The following is a 6,000-nucleotide window of genomic DNA, read 5'->3' on the forward strand; positions in this document are numbered from 1 at the left end:
GTTACCTCACAAACTAGCCTAGACTGAATATTACCCTCAGTTCTTTGTATTTTACCATGTGAGCATACCTCTAAAATAACAGAATCAGGCCGATTATTGCTAAGAAACAGAAAGCTTTGCACTTCATTAGATCATAGGAATCTGCGGTTTAATAGGCGTAGCAAAAAATAAAAATAAAAAAGAAAGAAAAGAAAAAAGGAAAAAAATCTTATACATGTATTTATAAAGCAAATTGTTTATACAATGCTTTCATATATGCTATCTTAAATGACCTATGAAGTAGGCACAACAAATCCTGCTAACTTACACTTCATACTAACATACTAATTTTTACCTGACTTAATCCTCTCAATGTTGTGTTCAGTCAATGCTCATTATTCAGTTCACAAACATTTGCATCCTTGATGTATGTCTGAAGCTTAATTGCTAAAGTGTAGAACAATAAGAACTTGGTCCTTACCTGTATAGAGCTTACAAAAAATTTAAGTGTGATGACTGTTACAAAAAAAGACTAGATGATATGGGAAACAAATTGAAGAAATATCTAACCTAGACTGGAGTGAGGGAAACCCACTCTAAGTAAGTGACTGATTTCTCAAGGATCTTGGGTATGAGTTAGGGAGGCACAAATGGAAAGCGCATGTAGAGTCTGGGGTGTGTAGTCCTCAGTTGGAAAAAGCATAACACTTTTGTTTTTTTTAATTTTTTTTTTTTGTAGAGACAGAGTCTCACTTTACTGCCTTTGGTAGAGTGCCATGATGTCACACGGCTCATAGCAACCTCTAGCTTTTGGGCTTACGCGATTCTCTTGTCTCAGCCCCCGAGCAGCTGGGACTACGGGCGCCCGCCACAACGCCCAGCTATTTTTTGGTTGCAGTTTGGCCGAGGCCGGGTTTGAACCTGCTATCCTTGGTATATGGGGCCGGCGCCCTACTCACCGAGCCACAGGTGCCATCCAAAAGCATGGCACTTTTATTTATTTTTCATTTTATTTTTTTTTTAGAGACAGAGTCTCATTTTATCGCCCTCACAGCTTACAGCAACCTCCAACCCCTGGGCTTAGGCGATTCTCTTGCCTCCGCCTCCCAAGTAGCTGGGACTACAGGCACCGCCCACAACACCCAGCTATTTTTTGTTGCAGTTTGATCGGGGCCAGGTTCGAACCTGCCACCCTGTATATGGGGCCAGTGCCCTACCCACTGAGCCACAGGTGCCGCCCAGCATGGCACTTTTAAGAGAGAAATATAGTAACCTGGAACATAATGGACAAGAAAGACAATGCTATGAACCTATACAGATGAGTGAATCGGTCAGCACATATCTGATATCCAGGCTGTGCATTAGGCAGTTTTCTAGGCACTAATATAATAGGTATTGTACAAGAGGGATACAATTCCTTGTTTTTAAGAGCTTACATTTTAGGAGATGTGGAGAGCAACAATAAACATATAAACAGACAAGTGTAATTTGAGGCATCCTAAGTAGCACGGAAGAAAATAAAATAGGGTTTTAGAGAATGACCACGAGGTTGCTTTAGCTAGCGTAGCCAGGGAAGGCCTTTCAGAAGAGAACAAAACTGATTTGAGGCCTTAATGAAAAGGGAAAACTATGCAAAGATCAGAGGGAGAAATATTCCGAGCAGAAAAAACTGCAAGCACAGATACCCTGTAATGGGTAGTTTAACAGACAGAAAGGTCAGTATGATTAGAACACTAAGAACAAAGACTGAGAGGAGGTAGATGAAGTCAGTGTTAGGCAAAGGCCAGACCTTGTTGGGCTCGTAGGCCATTGTAAAGATTTTATGCCAACGGCTTTATTTTTTATTTTATTTTTTGAGACAGAACTTCAAACTGTCGCCCTGGGTAGAGTGCCATGCATCACAGCTCACAGCACCTCCAACTCCTGGGCTTTAGCGATTCTCTTGCCTCAGCCTCCCAAGTAGCTGGGACTAAAGGTGCCTGCAATAATGCCCGTCTATTTCTTAGTTGTAGTTGTTGTTGTTTGGCAGGCCCAGACTGGATTCAAACCTGCCAGTCTGATGTATGTGGCTGACTCCTTAGCTGCTTGAGCTACAGGTGCCGAGCCATGCCAAGGGCTTTATAAAGAGGAGAGAAATGACATGATCCTTGAGAAATATCTAAATATTTGGCAGCCAAGAGGAAGATGAATTGTAACGGGACAAGAGCAGAAGTAGAGAGAGAAGTTAGGAAGCTTCTGTAGTAGTACAAGAGAAAGATGCTACTAGGGCTGGGCATGATGGCTCACACCTGTAATCCAGGTACTCTGGGAAGCCAAGGTGGGTGAACTGCCTGAGCTCACAGAGCAAGACCTTGTCTCAAAATAGCCAGGCAGTGGTGCCCATAGCTCAGTGAGTAGGGCCACATACACTGAGGCTGGGAGGTTCAAACCAAGCCTGGCCAGCTAAAACAATGTCAACTGCAAAAAAAAAAAAAAATAGCTGGGCGTTGTGGCAGGTGCCCGTAGTCCCAGCTACTTGGGAGGCTGAGGCAAGAGAATTGTTAAGCCCAAGAGTTTCAAGTTGCTGTGAGCTGTGATGCCACAGGGCTCTACCCAGGACAACAAAGTAAAGACTGTCTACAAAAAAAGGAAAAAAAAGATGCTACTAATTTGGACTTGGAGTATTAGGAGTTAGTGAATAGTTTGATATATTTTCAGGGGGTGTCCAATCTTTTTTCTTTTCTTATATACATTAGGAGAGTAAAAGCTGCCTTGGGCCACGTTTTAAATACACAAACACAAATGAAAGGGGATGAGCCAAAGAAAAAAGTCCCTGCATACTTTTCATGATAATAGTTACCTGACAACACAGATAAGCAAAAAGAAAAGTCCTCATAAAATCAGCATGTGGCCCACCAGACACAGGTTGGACACTCTCATTAAGTCTAACTAATGGCCTAGACATTCCAATCATGGATGACAATTAGGTTTTTGACCTTTGCAATTAGGTAGATAATGGTACATAACCTTTTACGGGGTGAGGAAGGATTCTAGGAAGAGATTTGTGAGGAAAAGGACAGGAGGAATTAATCTGTTTCAGTTAAAGCTGAGAGGCCCACAAGACATCCAAGTGGATACACCAAGGAGGCAGTTTCCTACTGTGCCAGGGATCGAAATGAGGACAGAAATACACATTTGAGTCATCAGTGTTTAGATGTTATATGGAGCTATTGGAATGAATGAGATCATCTAGGAAGAAAGTATGGGAGAAGGGATGAGGCCCTTTCTTACAAACCAGGTTATGGATTATAGAGCCTATCCTAAGAGCAATCAGAAGGCACTGAAGGGTATAATAAGATGATATGACCAGATGGCTGTGACTTACAAAAAAAAAAATCCCTCTGGCTGTAATGTGGGTAACAACCTGGAAAAGTAGCAGATGAAAGGAGACCAGCTAGGAAACTCTAGTGGTTCCAGGCAGAAGCTAACAGTAGCCTCTCCTACAGTGATAAAATGGAGATGGAAAGAAGGTGACTGATCTGGAAGATGCCTACAATGATTAGTAACAATTCGGTGACTTGATGAAGTGGGAGAGAAAACAGTCAATGATAACTCTCCATTGTCTGGGCAACTAACTGAAGAGGTAAAGTTCTACTTCCTGAAAAAAAAAAAAGCCCTTGAGCTCAAGAGTTCGAGACCAGTATGAGCAAGAGTGAGACCCCCCTAATCTCTACCAAAAATACAAAAATCTTCAGCGCCCACAGCACAGTGGTTAAGGCACCAGCCACATACACCAGGGTTGGCAGGTAGGAACCCAGCTGGGGCCTGCTAAACAACGACAACAGCACCAACAAAAAAATAGCCAGGTGTTGTGGCAGTCGCTTGTAGTCTCAGCTACCTGGGAGGCTGAGGCAAGAGAATCACTTAAGCCCAAGAGTTTGAGGTTGCTGTGAGCTATGATGCCAGGGCACTTTTACCTGGGACAACAGAGTGCGACTGTCCCCAAGACAAAAAACAAAAAAAGGGGGGAAGAAAAAAAGGAGCTTTGATAAGTAAAATTTTCCGGGAAAGAAGTTGAGTCTAGGGCGGCGCCTGTGGCTCAGTGAGTAAGGTGCCGGCCCCATATGCCGAGGGTGGCGGGTTCAAACCCAGCCCCAGCCAAACGGCAACAAAAAAATAGCCGGGCGTTGTGGCAGGCGCCTGTAGTCCCAGCTACGGGAGGCTGAGGCAGGAGAATCGCCTAAGCCCAGGAGTTGGAGGTTGCTGTGAGCTGTGTGACGCCACGGCACTCTACCGAGGGCAATAAAGTGAAACTCTGTCTCTACAAAAAAAAAAAAAAAAAAAAGAAGTTGAGTCTATATTTAGATGTGTCCAAGTTTGAGGTGCCCATGACACATCCAGGTGTGGATGTGGATATTGTCATGGGCTTACTACCTGCAGACTGCACAAATGAAGGATCTAGAGCTCAGAAAGTAAAGGCTGCCCTGCAGGGTGTACTTCCTGGCATCTTTCTGTCCACTTTCCCAGATGCCAAGACTCAGTCTAGGACCCAGGGAGCTGAACCGAGATCTGAGTTCCATGAATCGAATATTTACTTCCAAGGTGAAATCTGGCATTTGAAAGGCAGAAACTCATCCAAATCATTCATGATGTAACAGGAAATGTTTCAATGGGAAAGGTCTTGTCTGCAAGGCAACTGCTAAGCCTGGTCATTGCGTGGTTACAGACCCGACTGGGGAAGTTTTTGTTAAGGGCAGGGAGGAGCCGGGGGAGAACAGTCCCCGGGGTCCCAGCCTCTCTGCTCACTCGCCCGGGTGGGTGGGTCCTCGTCCTCACTCGCACCTTCCTCGCCTCGGGCCCTGCAGCCCGAGGTTAGCTGCTGTGCTGGGCGTAGCAGAGGCCCGGGGCTGAGAAAGCGACCTCCGGGGTCGGGGATTACACTGCAGCTGCGGGACGGTAGGGCCTGGGTCGGAAACTTCCCTCAGAAATAAAAGAAACGCAAAGCTAACCTCGCGGGGAGCCGTTACCTCAGCCCTAAGGAGCTCCCAGCCTTTGTCTCACACACAGACTAGGGGTCCTTCGTCCCTCAGAAACGTGGCCGGGGCCGGAGTTCCCACTCCTCTTAAGAGGACGGGCGCCGACCTCAAACGAAGCAGGGATGAAGCACTCGCTAGCTCACCCACTCGCCGGCTACCTCAGGGATCCTGCCTTGCGCCCGCCAGGTTTTCTGCGCACGCGCAGCCGTGCTGCCCGCCCACCACGCCAGAGGCGGGCCGCAGTCTGCGCGTGCGCGACGCTGTCTCGGTGCTCAGAGGACGTCAGAGGCGAGAACCCGGAGTAGCACGTGCTACCATCCGTCAGGGGCCAAGTGCCCTCGGGACTTATCCGCCGGCCGTTTATTTGCGCCTGCTATGTGCCTGGCGTGGCCTGGCGTTTATTTTGCGCCTGCTATGTGCCTGGCGTGGCCTGGCGTTTATTTTGCGCCTGCTATGTGCCTGGCGTGGCCTGGCGTTTATTTTGCGCCTGCTATGTGCCTGGCGTGGCCTGGCGTTTATTTTGCGCCCGCTATGTGCCTGGCGTGGCCTGGCTGGGAACTAGCGACTGGGGAGCCCCTGCCATGTGCCAGGCGTTATGCAGGGCGCTTACCGTGCACGCCGTTCTTTTCACTTCACCGCCCTGCTTTAAAGCAGGTATTAATGTCCCAATTTTAAGGAAGTCCGTAAACGGGAGTGACTTATAGAGGCAGAAGGACTCTCATAGGAGTCTGTGTGATTCCAAAGGCTGAGCGCCTTGCCTCCCATTTCCTGTCTATTAAATTCTGGTGGTGCTGCGAATTACTAGTTACTTATTGGCCGTCATACATGCTGGGTGTGCTGAATTGGTAATAATGGACTTGCCCATTTGGGAGATACCCCGAGGCTGCGCATCTTATTCCTCTTGCATTCTTCTGCCTCCATCTTCGCTGCTGCTCAGTTCCTTCTACATGGAATGCCTCCCTTGCCCCTGAAGCCATTCCACTTTAAAACACTAATTCATTCAAAC

At 47.0% G+C, this 6,000-nt stretch overlaps 1 protein-coding gene across 1 annotated transcript in view; it reads right to left on the minus strand.

Annotated features, from left to right (window-relative positions):
• Positions 1-5,192, minus strand: part of MAJIN (membrane anchored junction protein) — a 44,607-nt gene extending 39,415 nt beyond the window's left edge. The window contains exon 1 of the mRNA XM_053560998.1: positions 4,986-5,192. The gene's annotated coding sequence lies outside the window, so the exon portion shown is untranslated. The remainder of the gene's footprint in view (positions 1-4,985) is intronic.
• Positions 5,193-6,000: the final 808 nt, after the last annotated feature.

The sequence above is a fragment of the Nycticebus coucang genome, chromosome 14, assembly GCF_027406575.1.
Source record: "Nycticebus coucang isolate mNycCou1 chromosome 14, mNycCou1.pri, whole genome shotgun sequence".
In the NCBI taxonomy this organism is placed as follows: domain Eukaryota; kingdom Metazoa; phylum Chordata; class Mammalia; order Primates; family Lorisidae; genus Nycticebus; species Nycticebus coucang.